General features: G+C 48.3%; 1 long non-coding RNA gene across 1 annotated transcript; it reads right to left on the bottom strand.

Moving 5' to 3' along the window:
- Positions 1-8,396: 8,396 nt before the first annotated feature.
- LOC129487623 (uncharacterized) lies at positions 8,397-15,408 on the bottom strand. Its single transcript, XR_008659394.1, has 3 exons — positions 15,322-15,408; positions 10,929-10,991; positions 8,397-10,049 (listed from the first exon to the last, which is right to left on the bottom strand). It is a non-coding gene; the product is annotated as an uncharacterized lncRNA (long non-coding RNA).
- Between the last annotated feature and the right edge of the window lie 9,737 nt (positions 15,409-25,145).

Genomic DNA, 25,145 nt, shown 5'->3' with positions numbered 1-25,145 from the left:
TCATTCATACAGCAGTGATTTGTTGAGCACCTACTATGTACAAGGTGCCATGCTAGGTACCAGGGAGACAAAGGTATATAAAACAGACACAGGCTTAAGAGGGAGGCTGACATCAATTTAACATTGTTATAAATTTATAGTAAATGCAAAATGTGATAAGTGGCATGAAGGAGAAGTACTGGATCCTATGAAAGCACCTAGTAAGAGAACCTCATCTATTTGGTGAGGTCAAGGAAGGGTTCCCTGAGGAAGTGACAAATGAAGAAATAGCTTATACTGGTGGTTCTTATAATGTGGCCTCTGGCCTAGCAGCATAAGAATCACCAAGGAATCTGGTGTAAACTTTTTTTTTTTTTTTTAGAGACAGGGTCTCGCTTTGTTTTCCAGGTTGGAGTGCAGTGGTGCAAACACAGCTCACTGCAACCTCCTGGGCTAAAGTGATCCTCCCAGCTCCCAAGTAGTTGGGACTACAGGTGCACACCACCACACCCAGCTAATTTTTTTTTTTTTTTTGGAACAAGTTTCGCTCTTGTTGTCCAGGCTAGAGCACAATGGCATGATCTCAGCTCACTGCAACCTCTGCCTCCCGGGTTCAAGCGATTCTCCTGCCTCAGCCTCCTGAGTAGCTGGGTCACCTATGTGTCCAGGCTGGCCAAGTTACATAAAAGCATGGAAATGACTATGACAAAAGCTTCTAGAGGCTCCTGGTCACCGGATCCTGACCATTTTTGACCTCCAGGAAGCACTAGTCAGACAATGAATTCCATTGTTGGGAAAATGTCTTAGTCCTCAATGCCGAGAAAGGAACCCCGGAGGGAAACTCCTCCTTATCCTCAAGAAGCCTTTGCAAAGGGCCTGTGGGTCCTGTTTCCCCTTGGATCAGTGCTAGCAAGGGACATTATCTGCTGAGCAGAGGGTTGCTAGAGGTGGCTTCTACCCTCCTCAGGAGGCAACCCTGAAACAGACACATTGCATTAAAGACCCTGCGCAGCAGAAGGCAGGTACCACCCACTAAGAGAGCTGGTTGGGCGGAGTCAATGTGAGCTCGTTGCACAGGAAGGACTGGCTGCTGGTTCCTTGGCTAAGCCTGGACAGGCTGGGTGTGGTCACACCTGCTTGCCGGACGTGTTAGCCCAGAAATACATCAAAATTGGTGACAACCAAACAGCCCCCCAGACTCAGAGTCAAGTGGCATTTATGGGGTACCTACTATGTGCTAGACACCGTATGAGGCCCTTTCGCAGGTGTTAGCTCTCTGGTAAAACTCCCAAGTTTGCAGATCCCTCCTCCATCACCCTGTCTACAAGTGCAGGTCAATTGTTAGTTCACACTTGGTGCATCAGGACTCAGTGGCGAGCAGGACAGACATGGTATTTTCTTTTCTTTTCTTTTCTTTTTTTGAGACGGAGTCTCGCTCTGTCGCCCAGGCTGGAGTGCAGTGGTGCAATCTCGGCTCACCGCAAGCTCCGCCTTCTGGGTTCACGCCATTCTCCTGCCTCAGCCTCTCCAGTAGCTGGGACTACAGGCGCCCGCCACCACGCCCGGCTAATTTTTTGTATTTTTTATTAGAGACGGAGTTTCACCGTGGTCTCGATCTCCTGACCTTGTGATCCGCCTGCCTTGGCCTCCCATAGTGCTGGGATTACAAGCGTGAGCCACCGCGCCCGGCCGAGACGTGGTATTTTCAGGGGCAACACAGCGGGGAAAACAAAGAGATATACATGTGCCAGATAAGGAGCTATCGGTTGTTTTTAGGGCCAACTGTGAGGGTTCCCAGTGCTTTATATCAAGAATGACTTTCTTTTTAAGGGTCTCCTGTACAGAGAAAGAAATAAAGAGAAACCACAGTTGGCTTGAGAGACTCACATTGGCTTTGCACACAGTTACTGTTTTTTTTTTTTTTTTTTTCTTGTGAGACGGAGTCTCGCTCTGTCACCCAGACTGGAGTGCAGTGGCACCATCTCACTGCAAGCTCCGCCTCCCAGGTTCACGCCATTCTCCTGCCTCAGCCTCCCGAGTAGCTGGGACTACAGGCACCTGCCACTACGCCCAGCTAATTTTTTGTATATTTAGTAGAGAGTTTCACCATGGTAGCCAGGATGGTCTCGATCTCCTGACCTCGTGATCCACCCGCCTCGGCCTCCCAAAGTGCTGGGATTACAGGCATGAGCCACCGCGCCCGGCCTGCTCACAGTTACTGTTAAACACCACAGTAGAACCTGCCAGTAGCTGAGCGCACGCAGGGTGCCAGCCACTAGACAGCATGGTTATCCAGCCACTAGAGAGCACGGTTATCCATCTCACTTCCTCCTCTTTCCAGCTGCCCCGCCTCTCCATGGGGTTTTTCACAAGATGATCAGAGACCCAGAGACCCAAAGGAAAGGGAGACAATGGGGATTGGAGGCCATGGGCTTTAGGGGAAGGTAGGGAGCAAAAAATAGAGCATATGCAAAGCCCTGTCCCTGTTACTTCCCTCCCCGATCTCCACCACCACCCAACTGGCATGTGAACTTGTTCTTCTCGTATACAGCTCTGAGCAAAGCACCATATGGCAGTTTCATCAGGCCCACGGCCTGCTTTCCATCCAGCCCACTCTAATTTCCTTCCAGCCGTGGATCTGCAGAATAACCCATCTTGTGGAAGGAGCTCAGAGGAAGAAAAAGATAACAGTAACAGTAAAGATATACAGAGCACAAACCACAGCGGGGAGCTGTTCCGATTATGTGTATGTTTGATGCTTGCAACAGCTCTAGGAATATCGCTGTTAGCATCCCCATTTTATAGATGACAAAACTGGGAGACAGATGTTCTGAGACATTCTCAAGGTCACATGGCTAGTGATGACAGAGCTGGGATGGGAGCCATGTTAACCGTCAGACTTTGCTGATTCGCTGAATCTTAGCTAAAAGATGTTGGCAGGAAGGGCTGAGAGTTTAGAAGAAGGGGTCCTTCTGGTGTGGCTGGGACAGGGTGATGCCAGCGAAAAGTCCCCTGAATCCATAAGCAGGGGAGAGGCGGGGTCAAGGCCTGGCTGACCTGACTCCAGCAAGCAGGGTCTGAGCTTCGTAAGTGGAGGTGTCAGGGAAGCATGCAGAGGACTGGGAAGCAAGGAAGACCCCTGGAAGCAGCCCCGGCAGAGAAGGGTCAGGGAGGGCTGGGGGGCCCCCAGGAGCCCCAGGAGCTTGTCCCTCTTTGGGCTTCCTTCCGTGGCTAGGTTCTCTGCTCACCAGGAGTAAAGGGTAAGCATCCTTTCTGAGCCTGCAGAGCAGCAAGGCTGCACTGAGGCATCGTAGGAATGAGTGGCACCTGGGATGGAAGGACCTGGGTATGGGTCTCAGCTCCATATCTTCGGGCTGTGTGGCCAAGTCACACCCCGTCACTCCCATGTCTGTGAGCTTCATCTATAGGGCGGTTAAGGAATGTGAATGCGCTGAAGTATCAGGAAACCAGCTGGGATCCTATCACAGAAGAGGTGTATAGTCCACGATCATGCCCCCAGCCCCCATTCTTCCTTCTAGAACAAGGAAGGAGAAAACAAAGGCTCCCCGGGCAGTGAAGGCTGGGCCCTTGGTAGGCTTGGCAGCCATGCAATCTCTAGAATGGAAGGGCTTTTCCCTCAGAGCACAGCCCTGGAGAGTCACAGCTGTTGCCCTGGGTCTGGCAGGACGAGGGAAGCAGTGCCAGGCTAGATAGTTTGAGGGACTCCAGGTTGGCAGTGGGGACTGTCGTGCCCTGGCTCCTTTAGGATTCACAGGCCAGAGTGGTGGCTGTAGCCTAGTCCTCACTGCCAGAGACCCCACACCACAGTGGAGCCTGCACCAGGCACAGAGGCAGTAGGCAGAGCCATGCTTGCCTCTTTCTGCCATCCCTAGGATGCTAAAGGTAGCATCCTCCCAGCATGCTGGCAGGTGTGAGAAGAAGGAGCTTTATTTGATGTAGCTACACCCCTGCTTCCCCCTCAGCCTTTGGGTTCCTTCCCACTTATGTCCCCTGCTGCAGGTCCACATGAGGGGCTTCTCACCCCAAGGCTGCCTCTACAGTGTCCACTGGACAACCTGGCCACCGCAGCCCCAGACTCAGATCACAAGGCCAGGATGGGCCTAGGATGCTTTGACCCTTCCAGCGCAGCAGGGGCCTTTTGATATGGGTCCAGGTGATGTCCAGCTCTCCTGCCCAGGGCTCCTTCTTGGAGAGTAAATGGGAAGGAACTTTGGAGGGAGCTGCTCTCTGTAGGAGATGATAAAAAATGGGAATTTGGGAATTTGGGGAAGGCTTTGATGGATGAGGGAGTTAGGTAATAGGCAAAGAAGAAAGGAGGGATGTTTTTATTTTTTATTTTTACACAATTTTTTTTTCCCTCCTTGGGGAAAAAAATGCGAGCACAGAGGTAAAGAGAGAAGAGAAGTGAGTCAGGAGCAGTGGCTCACGCTTGTAATCCTGGCACTTTGGGAGACCGAGGCAGGTGGATAACTTGAGGTCAGGCGTTCAAGACCAGCCTGGCCAACATGATGAAACCCCGTCTCTACTAAAAATACAAAAATTACCTGGGTGTATTGGTGCATGCCTGTAATCCTAGCTACTCGGGAGGCAGAGGCAGGAGAATTGCTTGAATTCGGGAGGCAGAGGTTGGAGTGAGCTGAGATCTCGCCACTGCACTCTAGCCTGGGTGACAGGTGACAAAGCAAGAATCTGTTTCAAAAAAAAAAAAAGAAAGAAAGAAAAGTGAAAAATTCCTTTTATTACATTTCTGGCCAATATCACTGTTTTCCCCAATCATCCCAGACTTCTGGGCATTTACATGCATAATACATGTACGTACCCAGGGGGATGATGTCAAGATCTTTGTTTTGCTTTGATTTTACATGAAGGGGATCATGCTGACCACATTGCTTTGCAACTTTTCCCCCATAACTGTATATCCTGGACATTTTCTCGTGTCAACAAAAATAGGACATCCTCTTTTTTTCTTTCTTCTAGAGATGTGGTTTCACTCTGTTGCCCAGGCTAGAGTGCACTAGTGCAATCAGCTCACTGTACCCTCAACCTCCTGGGCTCAAGCAATCCTCCTGCCTCAGCCTCATGAGTAGCTGGGACTACAGGTGAGCACCACCACACCTGGCTATCCTCATTTTTTGTTTTTAACCTCTACCTAATATTCCATATGTGCCTGTAACACAGTTGATTCAACCACGCCCCTCTCACTCCCCCTCACTCAGGTTCCCAGCTCTAGAGGACATGGGTCAAAAGTTTTCATGGTAAACGGTGCCTCTGCACAATTCCAGGGGATGCCATCCACACCCAGAACGCAGCAGCCCTGCCTGATGAACAGATAAGGCGGCTCCAGTTTTTACCATACAAACAATTCTGCACCGAGCATGCTCACCCATGTCTCTTTGTGCACATGTGTGAGTGGTTCTCCAGGCATTGATGCTTCAGGGTGGAGCTGGAGGGCAGAAGTGCATGCGTCCTACATTTCAGGGACCTTGCTATGGTGTGGGAGGGCAGCCTGGGGTTCCTAAGCCCCTTCAACCTCTGCTGAACCAGGTTGCCTAGCATACATCCATCATGTGGCTGCCTGCTGGGCCGCTGCTTCCAGGAAATCGATTGCAAAAACCTGTGATTGTCAGTGGCTCACACACTGGAGGCCATCCAGGGAGTAGATTAAATTGTATGAAAAAATAGTACAGGGCTCAAGACCGCTCGTAATGGAGACCCCTTGGTGATCTTTCTGGAGAAGTTAAAAGAACACAGGCAGACATACTCTCAGCCTTGCTCACCCACCTGCTAGCCTGCCTGCCAGGAGCATAGCCCCTCTGCCCTTGGAGGAGCCGCGCCTCATTAGCAGGAAGTGGGAGGCCTGGGCCAGGGCCCAGTCTGCCTGTGCACGGCAAGGAGGCCAGCAGGGGCACCTGCTTCCCTGCAGGGTGGACCCAGGTTGACCATCAGGCCTTAGCTGCTCAAGGTCACTGAGCCCCCCTTCTCCATGCCAGCCCTCTTCTGCTTCCCATGCAGGCACCACTGTAGGCCCCTGCTCTGCACCCCCAGGAAGAGTGGGACTGCTTCAAGGGCAGCCTGGAGGAAAGCGGTATGGTGTGAACACATACAACATGTTCTTTAACCAGGAAGCGACTGGCGTCTTTACCTGGTTTCAAAGCAGCCAAGCCTAGAAGCCCCCACCCCTTGTTCTTTATTAGGATTGCCCTTTGACCCCAACCCCCCAATTCTTTCCTTTCCAGATCCCCAGCCATGCGTACCCCAACTTGGTCCTGCAAAGAATACCCAGCTACAGCTGTGAACTTGGGGAAACACATTCATTTTCTTTTTCTTTTCTTTTTTTTTTTTTTTTTTAGAGAGGGAGTCTCGCTCTGTTGCCCAGGCTGAGGTACAGTGGCATGAGCTTGACTCACTGCAACCTCCACCTTCCAGGTTCAAGCAATTCTTCTATCTAAGCCTCTCGGGTAGCTAGGACTACAGGTGTGCGTCACCACGCCCAGCTAATTTTTGTATTTTTAGTAGAGACAGGGTTTCACCATGCTGGCCAGGCTGGTCTCGAACTCCCGACCTCAGGTGATCCACCCGCCTTGGCCTCCCAAAGTGCTGGAATTACAGGTGTGAGCCCCCACACCTGGCCTTTTTTTTTTTTTTTTTTTTTTTAAGACAGGATTTTGCTCTATCACTCAGGCTAGAGTGCAGTAGTGCCATCGTGGCTCACTGCAGCCTTGACCGCCTGTGCTCAAGCAATCCTCCTGCCTCAGACTCCCATATAGCTGGGACCACAGTTGCGCCACTATCACACCTGGCTAATTTTTGTATTTTTTGTAAAGACAGGGCTCTCACCATGTTGCCCAGGCTGGTCTCGAACTCCTGGCCTCAAGCAGTCCTCTCACCTTGCCTCCCAAGGTGCTAGGATTATAGGCTTGAGCCACCATGCATGTGCACGGCCAGCACATTCATTTTCTATACACAACTGTCTCCCAGCTCCTCAGGCCAACTTACCTGATAATGATAAAAATAACTAAGCTGCCATGGATTGGGCAGTGTGCCAAGTGCTCTGTGTATATTACCTTACTTAGTTTTCACAAACTCTATGAGGTAGGTACCACTATTATTTACAGGTGAGGAAATGGAGGCTCAGAGAGGTTAAGTGAATTGATCCAGGCCACACAGCTGGTAAGCGCCAGAGCCACTAGTGGATGCCAGGTCCAGCCAGCCCCCAGAGCCCATGCGCTGAGCCACTGTGCTATACTGACTCCCACTCAATTCTGTCTTCTGGGTTGTCCCGAAGACCGAGTTCGGCTGGCCAATTTTCCAGGACCATCTCTCATGGCACCTGGAGGCTTGTAGGTTCCCGGAGGACTCTCACACCTCCTTCCCACCCTTCTCCAGATTCTCCAACTCCCTCTTTAGCAGACCCAGCCCCACTCTGGGGCACCCTGCCTTCCTGGGACCTGTCGTAACAGTCACCCACTCTGGCTGCCAGGGCCTGGCTGACCCAGCCTGGGGACCGTGGGACCCCTCTGGGCAGTGCCCCCCTACCTGGGCCCAGGTGGGTATGGATTTCTTTCTTCTGGGCCATTGCAACCTGCCAGGAAGCGCAGTGGGAGAGGCAGGCCCACATTTCAGAGGGCCTTGCTGCCCCCATGTGGCACGAGGCTGTAGCGGCTGCAGCCTCCTCTTCCCTCCCTCCTGCCACTGCTCCCGAAGCCAAGGCTCTTGCAGGGTTGAAAAGGAAGAGAAAGAGGAGAAGCAGGAATGTGAGAGAAATGAGGAAGAGGGATGGGCTAGGGAAGAGAGAAGCCCTTCTGCGTTACCTGGAAATGCAGCAAAAACAATAACAAAGCCAATGGTAAGAATAAGTTTAAAGGCAGCTGCCACACAGCACTTTTTATAGCTTGTAGTCTCTCTCATTTAATCCTGGCACTTACATCAATCTGATTAGTAGCTATTATTAGTTTTATAGGTGACGATCCAAGGCTCAATTATTTGTTCCCCAGCTAGTAGGTGACAGAGCCCAGATAAAATCTCACCCCAGAACCGTAACCATGATATTCCCCTGTCTAGAAGGAGCCAGTTCTCCCCTGCAACCCCCACTGCTCAGCCTCCAGGAGTTCCAGCCACCAGCCATCTGCACCCTCCCTTCCATGTGGCTTTGCCCTCTGTTCTTCTCCTCCCCGCTCTCTCTCCAAGGTCCAAGTGGTCAAGGTCATCCCAAGGGTCTGCTGGGACCGTGTGTCCTTATTCTGTGCCTTGCTGGTCACCAACCTTCCCCATCTGCCAAGGACCAATGTCCAGCCCAGGCCCAGGTGCAGGTGCCCAGGTCATTTTTGCCACTGAGTAAAGGGAGACAGAATGACAGGGTAAATTCCCAACCACCAGAACACCATTGAGCCAATAGCATCAATGCAAGTGAAGTATATTTATCTGTTGGCCTGAAAACATGTCCTAGTATATGGTCCCATTAAGAAAAAAGCAGGTTATAAAGCTGTGTACAGTAAGAAACATTTTATAAGTGAAACAAAAGTATTCTCTGTTTCTATGCAGAGAAAAAGGATATCTGCCAAGATGTTAACAGATTATTTTTGCTGTCTTCTCTTGGCTTATTTTTGTTTTCTCTTTTTCAATGAACACCAATTAGTCACATGATTTTAAAAAGCAATAAAAATAAACCAATCCCAGACGGATTGTACTTCTTCCTGTCCTCATTTCTACCCCAATGAGTCTCCAAAAAAGAAAGAAAGAAAAAAAATTCACAGTGCCACATGCCCAGACCTTCCCTTCCCCCTCCTGTCATTTCAATAACTCGGTTGGGTAGGGAGCGTCTCTACCCACCCCAGGAAGCCTTCTGAACCTGACTGATGGGAGAAGCCCACGCCCCAGGGGCCTTTTCTCACTGACCATGCCAGGGCCCTGGAGGACACGCCAGAGCTGTCCATGGCACTGCTCCTGCAGGCGACGCTGCCTTCCGAGGGCAAAGTGCTCTGGGACGGGTCAGCCCCGCTCACGTGGATGTGCAGCCCCAGGGCAGTGGAACAGTACAGAATCCTCGCCCCACTGCTGAGGTTACTATGGGCAACATCTTGGCAAAATGAAGAGTGAGGGGGAAGAAATCACAGAAGCTCCTGATCATCCATGAAAGAAAAAGCAGTGCCTCAGGACTGGGCTATGCCATGCCTTCCAGAAGGCTCTAAAGAAACTGGGAAGGAGATGGGGTCTGGCACTTCCTGGGCATCTACTATGTATGTGCCCTCACAGACGTGATCGCACCCCTTATTACACACCTCCCATGGTACAGATGATGCCACTGAGGCACAGGAGGCACACATCCACACCAGACCATATGGGCCTTGGCTTCTAGTGTCTCTGCTGCTTAACGTGGTGTCCTGGAAACATCTCTGGATAGAGAAACTGGTATCTTCTGGCAGCGTCTTCTCCTCCCTGTGCAGTACATTGCTCAGACTCCATAGAAGGCCAGCTCCCCTAGAGCCACATAGACTCCTCCATTCTGGAGCAGGAGCTAAGCACATTCCCAGAAGGGGGCTGCCCCTCCTGAGCCTTTGCTAGTTTAATGATAAAAGTTGCTAATTTCATCCTATCTGCCTTTAAAATAGCAGCCATCAGAAAGGCAGCCCGGAGAGCTGGCCTGCAACCCGGCAGAGCCTAAAGGGGGACTGTAATGTCACCCCGACACCATCTTCAAATCACACTCCCTGCGGTGGCCATCCCTAGAGACCTGCAAACAAAAGCTCCTGTTCTTGGCAAGCCTCTTACAAGCAGGACAGATGCAGGAATTGGGAGTCAGGAGACCACGATGTTCTTCCAGCTCTGAGCCCAACCATCTGGGTCACCTTAGCTGAGCTGCTCCTTCATGTCCCCAACCCTTCTGCTCATACAGCATGATGGTGTAGAGAAGGGGTCCAGAGGGTGTTGCTGAAGAATGCTCAGCCCCCTGGCGCTATGTCTGTACTAAATGGAAGTCTGGTAACAGGTTCCAAGTCCCTGAGTATCCTGGTTTGGGTGTACTCAGTCGAAGCGTGATTGATAGCGACATCCTGTGGACACAATAGATAACTGCATCAACTTGGACAAAAGCCAGAGGATGATATCCAGCTTCCCTCATTACATGGAGAGGAGCTGATTGCAATTAATCACACTCATCATCTTACACAGGGAGCTGTCTTAGAGCTGGAAAAAAAAATTAGAAAAACAACTTCAAGGTCAGGCGCGGTGGCTCACGCCTGTAATCCCAGCACTTTGGGAGGCTGAGGTGGGTGGATCACGAGGTCAGGAGTTTGAGACCAGCCTGGCCAACATAGTGAAACCCTGTCTCTATAAAAATACAAAAAATTATCCGGGCTTGGTGGCAGGCACCTGTAATCCCAGCTACTAGGGAGGCTGAGGAAGGAGAATCGCTTGAACCCCAGAGGCAGAGGTTGCAGTGAGCCGAGATCATCACGCTACTGCACTCCAGCCTGGGCAACAGTGCAAGACTGGTTCAAAAGAAAAAAAAAAAAGAAAAAAAAAAGAAAAACAACCGTCAAGCCACAGATTTCTCTGCCATCATTCTCCAAGTTACATCTATTTCGTTTAAATTTGTCTCTCTTCAAATATTGGCTTGATACAAGAGTCTAGTGGCCATGGAGGGAAAGTAATGTCAATAGCAATGTTAATAGCAGAAAGATGTAATGGGCAGTTTACTCTTGCCATGAATTTCACATGCATTATCTCATTTAATCTTCCCCCAAACCCAAGGAGGTACATGTTCTTATCCCCAATTTTCAGATGAAGAACCTGAGATGTGGTGAACAAGGAGAAGCTATGATTCAAACCTGGATAATCTGTCACCTGCCTGTTTTAGTCCATTTTGTGTTGCCATAACAGGATACCTGAGACTGGGTAATTTATAAAGAAGAGAGATTTATTCAGCTTACAGATCTGTTGGCTGGGAAAATCAAGAAGCATGGCCTCAGCATCTGCTCAGCCTCTGGTGAGGGCTGCAACATACAGAAGGTCAAAGGGAGAGTGGACACTTGCAAAGAAGGGAAAACCCAAGGGGCATCCTGGCTTTATAACAACCCACTGTCTTAGGAACAAATCCATTCCTACAAGAATCCAGTCTTGCCAGGGTGAAAACTCACTCTCCACTGTGAGAATGGCACCAAGCCATTCATGAGAGATCTGCCCCCATGACCCAGACACCTCCCACTAGGCCCCACCTCCCACCACCACCACACTGAGGGTCAAATTTCAACATGAGTTTAGGTGGACACAACCATATCCAAATCACAGTAGACTCCATTCTCTTTAATCACCACTTTATGTAACTTCACTGCCTCTTGTGTCTACCTGGCCCACCCCATGCCATGGTAATCCCTCCTTCCTAGAACACTGGAGAAAATTCCACTTCCTGGGATACTGGCTTGAATTCTCCAGACTGAGTACCTCTGAGTCACCTTCTGTGGCAGCAAGGAGGAGGTGGATAGGAGGAGTTTTAGGGCTAGACAGGCCTGGGTTGGAGTCCCAGCTCTGTGCCTCGCTGCCACTAGCCGTGTGTCCTGGAGCTTGTTCTTGAACTTCACTTTCCTAGATTGCCAAGTGTGGCCCATGATCCCTTGCCTTGAGAGGCTGTTGTGAAGATTAGAGAAATCACTTGCTGCTGAGTAGATGCTCAAGAAGTGAAGGCTGTTCTCATCGGCAAGATGGGCAATTTGACCTTGGGAGGAGCCAGCCTGGAGATTTCAGTAGGTGTCAAATTCTGATCTAACCTGTTTAGAAAAGACCACTACTAAGAAGGGCTAGAGGCGGGTGGATCACCTGAGGTCGAGAGTTCAAGACCAGCCTGATCAACATGGAGAAACCCCGTCTCTACTTAAAATATAAAATTAGCAGGGCATGGTTTTGCATGCCTGTAATCCCAGCTACTCGGGAGGCTGAGGCAGGAGAATCACTTGAACCCAGGAGGCAGAGGTTGTGGTGAGCCAAGATCGCGCCATTGCACTCCAGCCTGGGCAACAAGAGCAAAACTCCATCTCAAAAAAAGAAGGGCTAGGATTCAGATAGAGGAGAAGGCCAGCCTTCTTGCCCTGAGGCTTATGATGTTTCAGAGGGGCTTGCTGATATATCAGGGTTCAAAGGATCTCCAAAGGGAGTTATTTAGCTAAGATGGCAGAGCAGAAACAAGATTCCAAGGCTTTGTACCCTGCCTTTCCATAGAGAAATTATTATCCAAAGAGTAGTTATCCCAGCAGGATTCAAGACCATGCCTCCAGGTATCTTCAGAGACCCTGGTACCATGAGCCAGCCTCTGTGTAGTTCAGGAAGCACAAATTCAAGACTAGAAGTGGAGTGTCTGGATTCTAGTTCCAGCTCTACCTCCCACTGTTCTTGCAGACTCTTGAACTTGGTCCTCTTCTTGTCTCTTCAGGGTCATACCACCGAATACTTCTCCTCTCAGTGCCTCAATGATGTCTTTCTTTTCCATTCTCTGCAAAGCAGTGCTGTCCTTCTTGCCCATAGCGCTCTACTAGTAGAGACCATAATGACCACTGGTTAAGTGATGAAGAACAGGGCTGTTCATTTCTTTTTTCTCTTCTTTTGAAATGGAATTTCACTCTTGTTGCCCAGGCTGGAGTGCAATGGTGCAATCTTGGCTTACCACAACCTCCGCCTCCCAGGTTCAAGTGATTCTCCTGCCTTACTCTCCCAAGTAGCTGGGATTACAGGCATGCACCACTACACCCAGCTAATTTTGTTTTTTTGTTTTTTGTTTTTTGTTTTTTTTTAGTAGAGATGGGGTTTCTCCGTGTTGGTCAGACTGGTCTCAAACTCTTGACCTCAGGTGATCCGCCTGCCTCAGCCTCCCAAAAGACTGTTCATTTCTATAGCCCCAGTCTCTAATATAGCATCTGACACATGGAAGGTGCTCACTGGTGAAAGAGTAAGTGGGACAACTCACTATAAATGGCTGTGGGGCCCATTGCTGGAAATATTCCCAGAGAGAATAGCACTGGGACCCCTAACCATTCCAAGTAATGTTTAAGAATTATAATACGGAACTCTTTCTGTTCCAAGTTACACTGAGGCTCCAATATAACAGATATCAGTATTAGTTATCTATTGCTACATAACAGATTACCTCAAAATTTAGTAGCTTAAAACAATAATTATCTCAGTTTCTCTTGATGAGGAATTGGGGAGTGTCTTAGCTGGTGTTCTGGCTTAGGGTTTCTCATGAGGTTACAGTCAAAATGTCAAGTAGGGATGCAGTCATTTGAAGGCTTGACTGGGGCCGTATAGTCTGCTTCTAAGATGGCACGCTCACGTGGCTGGCAAGCTGGTGCTGGCTATTGGCAGGAGGCCTCAGTTCCTTGCCATGGGGACCTCTCCATACACCTTCCTGAGTAGCTTCATGACATGGCAGCTGACTTCTCCCAGAATGAGTGGTTCAAGAGAGCAGGGAGAAGGTCACAATGTTTCTTATGACTATATTAGATCCACAGGGCTGCTGTAACAAAGTACCACAAGCAAGATGACTTAACAGAAATTTACTCTTTCACAGTTCTGGAGGCCAGAAGTCTGAAACCACGTTGTCAGCAGGGTCAGAACGGTGGCACATGGAAGGTGCTCATTGTTGAAAGAATAAGTGGGAAAGAATAAATCATTCCTTGCCTCTTCTAGCTTCTGACAGCTGCAGATGTTTCTTGGCTTGTGGCTGTATCATTCCAATCTCTGCCTCCATCTTCACATGGCCTTCTCCCTTGTGTCTGTCTACTCTGTGTCTCTTTCCTTATGAGGACACCAGTCATTGGATGTAGGGCCCACTCTAGTCAAGAACAACTCTTGATTACAACTGCGAAGACTATTTCCAGAAAAGGTCACATTTATAGGCCCTGGGGGTTAGGGCTGCAACATATCTTCTGAGGGGACATCATTAAACACACAACAGTGACCTAGCCTCAGAAGATGCATGCCATCAGCTCTGCAATAGCAAGTGGCTACAAGAGTCGACCCTGTTCAGGGAGGGAGGAGACACAATGATGTGAATACCAGGAGATGGGGACAATGAGGGGCCATCGTGGAAGCAGGCTACCACAATATCAGATCGCAAACTGAACGTGAGACAGACTCCCATATGTAGTATTTACAAAGGAAATAATGGGGAACCAGTTGCACAGCACTCAGGGCCCTCAGCCTACCAACAATATAGAGTGTGGAGAATGGGGAGAGTTTGGAAACAGGAACTTCCAGAGAGGGCAAAGCCATGCTGTAAGCTACCCCACCAAGGAGTTAGGGGCCCTACTGCCTTCAACTCAAGCCTAGTGATGGGGGCTTCCATGCAGCCACTCGGAGGGACTGTGCCAGGAGGGACTGCATTAGGATGAGTGAAGGGGCTGTGTGAGTTCTTCCCATGGGCGAGATGTGGATCAGATGGACCATGGCAGGAGAGAGGGCCAAGGTGGGGGCCATTTTAAGTCCTGTAGGGCCTCCGAGAAGGGCAAAGGGATGTCAGCAGGAAGAAGTTGGAAGAGGATGCTGGATTTCTAGGGGTTAAAGATGGAGTCATAGCCATACCTGAAACAGAGGTGCAGAACAGGGAACTTCAGGAGAGAACCTTAGAGATGGGAACTTCTTTTATTTTTTTTTTATTATTTTTTTTTAAGACAGGGTCTCACTCTGTTGCCCAAGCTGGAGTCCAGTGGCCCAAACTCGGCTCACTGCAACCTCTATCTCCTGGGTTCAAGCAATCCTCCTGCCTCAGCCTCCCAAGTAGCTGGGACTATAGGCATGCACCACCACCCCCAGATAATTTTTGTGATTTTGGTAGAGATGAGGTTTCGCCATGTTGCTCAGGCTGGTCTAGTACTCCTGGGCTCCAGTCATCTGCCTGCCTCTGCCTTCCAAAGCGCTGGGATTATAGGCGTGAGCCACCGTGCCTGGCTGAGATGGGAACTTCTGAAGAACACAGGGAACCCTCCAGAAAGAGCTTTCACCATCTGCCACACCCAGAGAGCTGGCAATCTTACAGTCAAGTAAAAACTGCCCTCTTGCCCTGCTCCCCATCCGCATCCCTGCATCCTCACCCGCCACCTCCACTTAGACTCTGAAAGCAACCAGCAAGTGGGGAGAGGGGTATTCGGAAGAGATTAGACAAAAGCCCACCATGCCCACTCCCTGGCAGCTGGCAGCCCCCAACTAAGGCCTTAACTAGGGCAGAAGGAAGAAGATTTCTCTTTGAAGAAAAATGCAAGGGTCATTTAATATCTTTGGCTGGCTGCTTTAAATCTCTAAGTCGATATTGGATTTCGTGACATAAAATGCGCATACCTAAGCATGACCAGAAGAGCCTCGGGGTCAGCTGAGCTTTCAGCCAGGCGAAGGGGAAATGCTTCCCTTGCTTTAGCTCAAATGCACAGTGAGAGCCAAAGCAAAGTGAGTTGCATGTTGGTTCCATCCCACATTCAAGGGACTGGTTTCACCGAATCCCCGCCTCCACGGGGAATTGGGTCTTATATTTCTTACCCCCAACCCTCCCTGCCATGGCAGAGCCTTGACCCACAGGGAGGTTCCTGAAGAAAATCCCTTCTCAGCTTTTGTGCAGAATTGAAGAATGTTTACTATGTTTTCCTTCCTATCTCTCTGGAAATGACACAAAGAAAAACAGCAACAACAAAGAACTCCTTGTCCCGTGCAAAACACCCACCCCTCCCCCACCCCTGCCCTCCGAACTCTTCACCTGTGTTGGCCTGACTTCACCCTGGGATGGGGAAACTTCCTGGGAGGATATAGCTGACCTGGGAACAAAACTTGTTTTTTTGAAAGCTTTGTGCAACGTCAACTAAGTGGGGGAGGGGTCTGGGCAAGGAAAGAAGAAAGCAAAAGGGGGCAGGGTGGGAAGAGTTTTGCTAAACCAAACAATTCCCCAGGGATGATGGAGCTGTGGTGATCTGGTAAGTCCTTTAAATGTCTTATTAATTACTAGGGGAAAAAATTGGCTACCTCTGGGTCTCCCCTCTCTCACTGTCCTTGCACAAGCGTGGGACTAGCTCTGTCCTTTTTTAAGAGTCGGGCTTGGGCCGGGCATAGTGGCTCACTCCTGTAATCCCAGCACTTTGGGAGGCTTAGGCAGGAGGATCCCTTGAGGCCAGGAGCTTGAGACCAGCCTGGGCAACATAGCAAGACCTCATCCCTACAAATAATTTTTAAAAATTAGCTTGGAGTGTTGGTGTGCGTCCGTGGTCCCTGCTACTCAGGAGGTCGAGGCAGGAAGATTACTTAAGCCCAGGCAGTGGAAGCTGCAGTGAGCTGTGATTACACTATTGCACTCCAGCCTGGGTGATAGAGCAAGACCCTATCTCAAAAAAAAAAAAAAGAGTCCGGCTTTTTAAAGAAGGGTGCCCCTTGGCAGAAGACACCAGGACAAGGCAGGAGCTGGGGCTGTGGAGAGTTCGGGGTCTGCAGAGTATGGGGCTGCGATCAGAGACCCACCAGGCAGGTTCCAGCTCCTAGCAAGGACCCAGCTGAGCAGAGGTGAGGGTGTGGAGGTGAACCTGGAAAACATGCAGAGGATTCTAGACACATTCCACAGTCAGAGCCTCTGGAAAGCCCACCTTCTCCATCACAGAGGCTTTGGGGAATAGACATCCCGATTCTCTGTATTATTACAGCACAAAGCATTTATCATGCTGACAATGACAGTGACATTTCAGGACCTAAACAAGCTTAGTTGTTCACACCTTATAGGAGAGAAGGCTCCTAACACTCTTTGTTTTATTTATTTATTTATTTTTTGAGACAAGAGTCTTGCTCTGTCATTCAGGCTGGAGTGCAATGGTGTGATCTCGGCTTATGGCAACTTCCACCTCCCAGGTTCAAGCAATTCTCCTGCCTCAGCCTCTCGAGTAGTTGGGACTACAGGTGTGTGCTACCACACCCGGCTATTTTTTTTTTTAGTAGAGACAGGGTTTCTCCACGTTGGCCAGTCTGGTCTTGAACTCCTGACCTCAGACGATCTGCCTGCCACGTGATTAGGTCCTGAGGGCTCTCCCCTCATGAATGGGATTAAGACTTTTATAAAAGAGGCCTGAAGGAGCTTGTTGACCCCTTCTGCCATGCAAGCACACAGAGGAGGTGCCATCTAAGAGGAATGAGCCCTCACCAGACACTGAATCTGCTGGCGCCTTGACCTTGGACTTTCCAGTCTCCGGAACTATGAATGATAAATTTCCATTGTTTATAAATTACCCAGTCTAAGGTATTTTGTTATAGCAGCCAAAACAATCTACAGAGCACTAATGACAATTTGGGCTGGATTATTCTTTGTTGCGGGGGCTGCCCTGTGCATTGTGGGATGTTTTGGAATATCCCTGGCCTCTATCCACAAGATGCCAGTAGCGCCTCCCCCAACCCCATGACAAAACTGTCCCTTGGAGGCAAAATCACCCCTAGTTGAGAATCACGGCCAAGTAGCAGTCCCCATTCAGTGACCAGACAGCTAAGGAGATCCAGGGTAGTGCTGGGCCACACAGATGCTAAGGGAATTTATACTTCAGGAAAAAAAAAAAAAGGCCAAGTCTATGTGGCCTTCGCATCAGTTATTACTCTCTTGGTTGCACTAAGTGACAGAAAATTCACCTCTAAATGACTTTAAATTGGTTTGCTGTTTCATATAACTGAGCAGACCAGGGATTAGGCATTGTGCTGGTTCAGGCCAAGCTTGATCCAGGGATTCAAACGATATCACCAGGACTTGGCTTTATCTTTATCCCCCGATGCTGCTCTTCTCCATAGCCTTTTCCTTTTTTTTTTTTTTTTTTTTTGAGACGGAGTCTCGCTCTGTCACCCAGGCTGGAGTGCGGTGGCGCGATCTCGGCTCACTGCAAGCTCCACCTCCCGGGTTCACGCCATTCTCCTGCCTCAGCCGCCTGAGTAGCTGGGACTACAGGCGCCCGCCACAACGCCCCGGTAATTTTTTGTATTTTTAGTAGAGACGGGGTTTCACCATGTTAGCCAGGATGGCCTCGATCTCCTAACCTCGTTATCCGCCTGCCTCGGCTTCCCAAAGTGCTGGGATTACAAGCGTGAGCCACTGCGCCTGGCCCATAGCGTTTTCTTGTTGGGATATGATGGCTGCCAGCAATCCAGTCCCACCTCTTCCTATGCCTGAGACTTGTGAGGAAAAAACATGAAGTGCTTTTCTTTTTGCAGTCCCAGCAAAAGTCTCATTCCACTGAACTGGCTCTGACTTGAACATGAATCCATCATCAAGCAAGACACCATAGCTGGGGAATGTGATGGCCTAAGTGGCCAGGTTGTAGTCACATAACCACTTCTGGATCTGGGAGTGGAGTCAACTCTGTCTGTGGGACATCAAGAATGGGAAAGTGGGGTTCCCAAGAGGAAAGTCAGCATACTACCACTAGGAGACAGGTGAAAGGATTCTTGATGACAAAAAGCAATACATAGCTACCACAGTCTTTTTTTTTTATTTTCTATTTTTTTTTTTTTTTGAGACAGGGTCTCACTCTGTCTCTCAGGCTGGAGTGTAGTGTGAGATCTCAGCTCACTGCAGCCTCAACCTCCTAGGCTCAAAGAATCCTCCCAGTTCAGCCTCCAGAGTAGCTAGAATTATAAGTGTGCACCACCACACCTGGCTACTATTTGTATTTTTAGTAGAGATGGAGTCTCGCCATGTTGCCCAGGCTAGTCTCGAACTCCTGAGTTCGTGATCTGCCCACCTCGGCCTCCTGAAGTGCTGGGATTATAGGCGTGAGCCACCACACCTGACCTACCAAAGTCTTTATACCAAAAAGAAGCTCACTCTTAAATTAAGGTGACAGCTAAAAGTTTAAAGACTCTGCTGAGTGGTAGCATAATACCTGTGCCATGATTGTCCAAATCAACCTCCAGGTGACAAACAATAACTCTTTCAGGTGTCTCTAGGATAAACTAGCATCTGAGATGGTTCATTCAGATGGATCTCTAAAATGGAGACTACCAGAGTTTCACCAAGATTTTTCCTCCCCTTTTTTCATAGTAACATATATGTAGTTGGGTCCATAGTTGCCCAGCTGGAGATAGCATTTCCCAATTTTCCTTGCAGTTCAAATCTTAGTACATGTGAGTCCCAGCCCTGGAGTGAGTAGTCACTTGGGGGTTACCTTGCAGTTAGGTGTGACCACATGGCTAAGTTTGCACTATATGGGCAGAAGAGATGATTACACCTAGGCCTTAAGATAGTGGGAATGCGGCAGACTGAGACATGAGAATTGCTTGAACCCAGGAGGCGGAGGTTGCAGTGAGCTGAGATCATGCCACTGCACTCCAGCCTGGGTGATGGAGTGAGACTCAAAAAAAAAAAAAAAAGATAGTGGGCATGTCTCATCCTTACTCTTTCCCCTTCCCTTGAACCAGAACATGATCTTGACTGAGACCCAGCTTTGCCATGCTAATAAAAATGATGCCCTAAGAGATGACAGGAAAATGCAAAGAACCTGGATCCCTGAATGACTGTGTGGAGCAGAGTATCCTGCCAATCTGCAATGAATACCTCAAGTGAGAAAGAAATAAATTTGCCTTTTCTGAGAGACTAAATGTTGCATTACATCTCTTCTAAGATCCATGTTTTTAATGTATTCTAATATCTTTGAAATCCATGGCACTGTTGGCCAAGTAGTGGTCAAGACCACCCTTAAGGTACGCCAGACCCCAGGAAAATGTTTTTTCTGGAACTCCTCCTGTCTATATAAACAAATTAATCCTAGCACTTTGGGAGGCTGAGGCAGAAGGATTGTTTGAGCCCAGGAGTTTGAAGATGCAGTAAGCCATGTTCATACCACTGCACTCCAGCCTGGGCATCAGAGCAAGACCCTGTCTCAAAAAAATAAAAATAATAAAAATAAACAAATTAGGCTGGTGTGGTGGCTCATACCTGTAATCCCAGTACTTTGGGAGGCTGAGGTGGGTGGATCACTTGAGCCCAGGAGTTTGAGACCAGTTGGGCAACATGGCAAAACCCCATCTCTACTAAAAATACAAAAAATTAGCCAGGCATAGTGGTGTGTGCCTGCAGTCCCAGCTACTTGAGAGGCTGAGGCACGAGAATCCACTCAAGGAGGCAGAGGTTGCGGTGAGTTGAGGTCGCACCATGGTACTCCAGCCTGGGCAACAGAGGGAGACTCTGTCTCAAAAAAATAAATAAATGAAAATAAAAAATAAACAAATTAATTTAAAATTAATACATTGCAAAATTCATAGATCGTTGTGAAGTATAGTGATTTATCACTGAAGATTTAGAATAATGGGTTAAGAAGAGCTACTTATGTATTTACTTGTTTATTGTGTAATCAATGCACATGAATATTTTTTCTAGCTGCCAGGCATCATTTCTTCCTATTTTGATCCAGTAGCTGTCTCTTCATAATTTCATATCTCCCACCATGAGAAAACAAGAGCAATACATCCTTATGTTGGCTAAATGCAAGACAAATACTATTATTCTTTTAAGAACGCCATGCCAGTGTTCTATTACAGCCTTTACTTGCCTTTGTTGCATGCTATTATTGAAGCTTTCTCTCCATTCTAGAAATTGCAGGTCGTGTGGAAGTGACGTTTCGTGTTCTTTTAATAGAGATCCTGTGTTTCTGGTCCCAGATACTCTCTGCGGCGAAAGCTAATGCTGAAACAGGGATGTTTAAACAAATAGCAGTGTAACAAAACACTTTGGTTTTAAACTAAGAATACACTTAGACTGCAAAAACAAGTTTCTACAGGTTTTTTTTGTTTTGTTGTTGTTGTTGTTTTGAGAGGAAGTCTCGCTCTGTTGACCAGGCTGAAATGCAGTGGTACGATCTCAGCTCACTGCAACCTCCGCCTCCCGGGTTCAAGCGATTCTCCCGCCTCAGCTTCCTGAGTAGCTGGGATTACAGGCGTGCACCACCATGCCTGGCTAATTTTTGTATTTTTAGTAGAGATGGGGTTTCACCATGTTGGTCAGGCTGGTCTCGAACTCTTGACCTTGTGATCCGCCTGCCTTGGCCTCCCAAAGTGCTGAGATTACAGGCGTGAGCCACTGTGCCTGGCGGGAAAGGGACTTTCTCAGGGGATTCCAGCTAGTAAGTGGCAGGGCCTGGATTCGAATAAGACCTTTAATGCCATATCCTGAGCTCTGTCCACCATACTGTGAAGTCTACTTTTAGGGCAATCCCATTTCTATCTTTGTCTTTTGCGTTATCTGGATTGAAAGAGTTTAATTTCTGTGTGTTTATTTTGGAGTAGGGTGCAGTGGATGTTTCTTGGAGCCTACAGAGAAAATTCTGGTATAGCAAGAAGTCCATTTGACAAAGCACTGTTAAATTTTGGACTACAACTATTGCAGATTTCTCCCAGGATTGCATTCTCACAGATTGCCAATGAGATGGGAGCTTTCATGCATTGTGTTTCTTATGCAAATAAGTTGACTTCCTTTTCAAGTTATATGAGAAACCCCCACTATTCCTGGGTGTTATGAATTATGGGATGGAGTGTACAAAACATCACCAACCTTCTCATTTCTGTCCACCCAAGTATTGGTAAGTATTTGCATCAATTGACATACTTTTGCTATTTTGAATTGAAGAGGGTTTTGAGTTTTATTTGTTTGGTTTTGTGGGAGTTGTTTTGTTTGGGTTCAGAGCTCTCTGGGGAGAAAGATAAGTGTACCGGAAGGTATTGATGAGCTGTTATCTTCTATGATGGCTTGAGAGACTCATTTCCAGCCCCTGTGAGGGAAGCGTGAGGGGCGATAAATGGAAAGAGGAGTAACTGTGTGAGGCTTTGTGCAACTAAAGATATATGCAGCTTTGCTTCACAACGCACTTAACAAAGTGCAGCCAGTCTGTGAGAGGTCCCTGCTGCCCTATCCCACTCGCCACTTTGGTGACCTGCTGGCTTAGAGTGGCCCCAGGAGAGGAGGGAGAGAATGCTGTTCCCAGCAGGGCAACAGGAGTGACCACTGCAAGAACAATGTTCTTATGGAGGCCACAGACACTGATGAGGTACTCCCTTTTAAGGAGCTTGTGAATACCAGACCATGAATGGGGAGGCTGAAGTGGAAGAACATAGTGGATTTGCCTATGAACCTATGAGAGATACTTCGGGGGTCTCCCAGAAATAACTGAGGGTGAGTTCGCAGGGTGAGGGGATGACTAGCAAGTTCTATAGACCTTCAGTAGGAGACCAGAGCTAATGAAATTTAGGTCTAGATGTCAATATGACCTCATTGGTTAATATGAGCCATAGGCTGGTAAAAATCTCGTACAGGATGTTGTGAGACACTGTACTTTATTCCTGTCTTTCATATGTCATTTAACTTCAAAAATTCTGTCTTCAGTGAAGACACCATGAGAAATGCTTACAATGCAGACTCTTTCCAAGTGCAGTTATCTGGGGCAGCCCGACTAGCTGATTGCCCTGCCCACCTCCACCCTTCTAGGGAAGGCCCTAGTGGGAGGAATCTCTTAGAAACTGTTCCTAGTGCAGCAGCTAGAAAAGTCTAGCTGCAGGGTTTTGGGGTGAGAGGAAAATAGTTTCTTTTCTATGCTAGGGTAGTGAGCCAGATATGACTTGCTAAAAAACCTCTGAGTGACTAGGGTATTAGGCACAGATTTTCGCTATTTTAACAAGTTGAAACGAGAGGAAATGCAGTGTAAACTGCAGCATAAAGGATTTAGATTCAAGCAATAAAGGATTTCCCAACATCAAAGGGCAACAGTTCTCCGCTCTGGGTCCATCATTAATTTTTATTTATTATTATTATTATTTTTAGAGATGAGATCTTGCTATGTTGCCCAGCCTGGTCTCAGACTACAGACATTCACTACTGCATCCAGCTTTTCCTTCCTTCCTTCCTTCCTTTTTTCTTTCCTTTTTTTTTTTTTTTTTTTTTGACGAAGTCTTGCTCTGTTGCCCATGCTGGAGTGCAATGGCGTGATCTCAGCTCACTGCAACCTTTGCCTCCCGGGTTCAAGCGATTCTCCTGCCTCAGCCTCCCAAGTAGCTGGGATTATAGGCAGCTGCAATCACTTCCAGCTAATTTTTGTTATTTTTAGTAGAGATGGGCTCTCACCATGTTGGCCAGGCTGGTCTTGAACTCCTGACCTCAGGTGATTCGCCCACCTCGGCCTCCCAAAGTGTTGAGATTACAGGCGTGTGCCACTGTGCCTGGCCAACACCCAGCTTTTTCTAGGCCCTTTTTTTTTTCTTTTTTTTTTTTTTTGAGACAGAGTCTCACTCTGTCACCCAGGCTGGACTGCAGTGGCGCAATCTTGGCTCACTGCAACCTCCCGCTCCCGGGTTCAAGCGATTCTCCTGCCTCAGCCTCCCGAGTAGCTGGGACTGCAGGTGTGTGCCACTGCACCCAGCTACTTTTTTTTTTTTTTGAGATGGAGTCTCACACTGTTGCCCGGGCTGGAGTGCAGTGGCGCGATCTCGGCTCACTGCAACCTCTGCCTTCCAGGTTCAAGCAATTCTCCTGCCTCAGCCTCCCAAGTAACTGGGATTACAGGCACCTGCCACCACGCCCAGCTAATTATTTTTTAGTTTTATTTCATTTTTTTAGTAGAGATGGGGTTTCACTGTGTTGGCCAGGCTGGTCTTGAACACCTGACCTCGTGATCCACCTGCCTCAGCCTCCCAAAGTGCTGGGATTACAGGCGTGAGCCACCGTGCCCAGCCTACTTTTTTTTTTTTTTTTTTGTATTTTTATTAGTGACGGGATTTCATCATGTTGGCCAGGCTGGTTTCGAACTCCTAACCTCAGGCGATCTGCCTGCCTTGGCCTCCCAAAGTACCCGGATTACAGGCGTGAGCCACCGCACCCAGCCCTAGGCCCATTTTTAAAGGTAAATAGAGAGTCCTCTCTTGTTAGCCAATCTTCCAGATCTAAATGGCTAAGTGTCTCTTCCTGATCTCTCATCCTTTACCTAAACTAACTGATCTCCTATTTGTGTTCCCAAATCTTTCTTATAGCACTTATAGAACCATTCTGGGAACTCCTTAAGAGAAGAGACCGGGCCTTATGCTTTACTGTGCTCCTAACCCCTTGGGAGGGACACAGTACACAGTAAATGTTGGTTGGCTTGATCGTAAGCGAAAAACTGACTTGAGACAGGAGACTATGGCAGTACTCATTAGAGCAATCTGTGTAGCACTTTTTTGAACTTCATGTGTGGAATGGGGCTGTGAAGAGCTAGGCAGAAGTGGTTATGAGGATGAAATGAGGAAGCTTAAGGAAAACGTCTGTACAATGTTTGGTCCCACACAGTCCCCTTCTACCCTTTGTCCCCTTCCTTCTAGCTGACATTGTATTGGGAAGCAAAGGTCAGGGGCTCTGTGTGAAGGCAAGAGGTCCAAACGATTTCTCAAGGGATCTAAGGGAACTGGACGGCCGAGAAAACGATCAAGGGGCAGGCCCTGCACAGGGACTGGGAAGGCAAATGGAGAAACTAAAGAGCGCTAGCCAAAATGGTGGAAGAGAATTCTGGGGCTGTGGCATAACTATCCACAAAAGCTTCCTCTTTCCTTAGTGGAGTCTCAGTATATATCACTCAGGAGGACAATCTAACGAATAAGCACCAGCTGCATCAAGGGACACTTACTTCACACCATACCCTGGCACCTTCCTGAGGATGAAGATGCCACAATTCACCAGATGAGTCAATTCATGGGAAAGGGGCTAGTCATGTCCCAGGCTCTGTCTAGCAACTGTCTTTCCAGTGGAAAAGAAGTTAGCTGAAGTAATCAAAGGATTCCCTAATGCAAGATTTGGGACATGCCAAAGTCCCTCTTTAAGGGGAGAGAAGCAGCTGCATGGTTACAAAGTAGACAAAGAAAGACAAGGGGCTTCTTTTAAACTGGAATGTGTAAAGTAGAAGCAGGGAGCTGTGAACGCCACAGCAGCAATTATGCAGGAAGACTGCAGTGCAGACACTGAGCAGCACCATCCTATCTGATAACATCAGCAGCGGCAGAGGCATATTCCAACAAGAGCTGTTTAAGAGTCGCTAATTACTTAGATTCCAATAGGAGCTATGTCTTAAAAGTGATTACAATTTTTGATTACAGCTTTTTGAACTGATTGCAGCTGTAAGCTATGAAGGCAGTAATCTAAATAC

Source organism: Symphalangus syndactylus, chromosome 8 (genome assembly GCF_028878055.3).
Source record: "Symphalangus syndactylus isolate Jambi chromosome 8, NHGRI_mSymSyn1-v2.1_pri, whole genome shotgun sequence".
Lineage (NCBI taxonomy): Eukaryota > Metazoa > Chordata > Mammalia > Primates > Hylobatidae > Symphalangus > Symphalangus syndactylus.
This window is presented reverse-complemented; position numbering and strand designations above follow the sequence as displayed.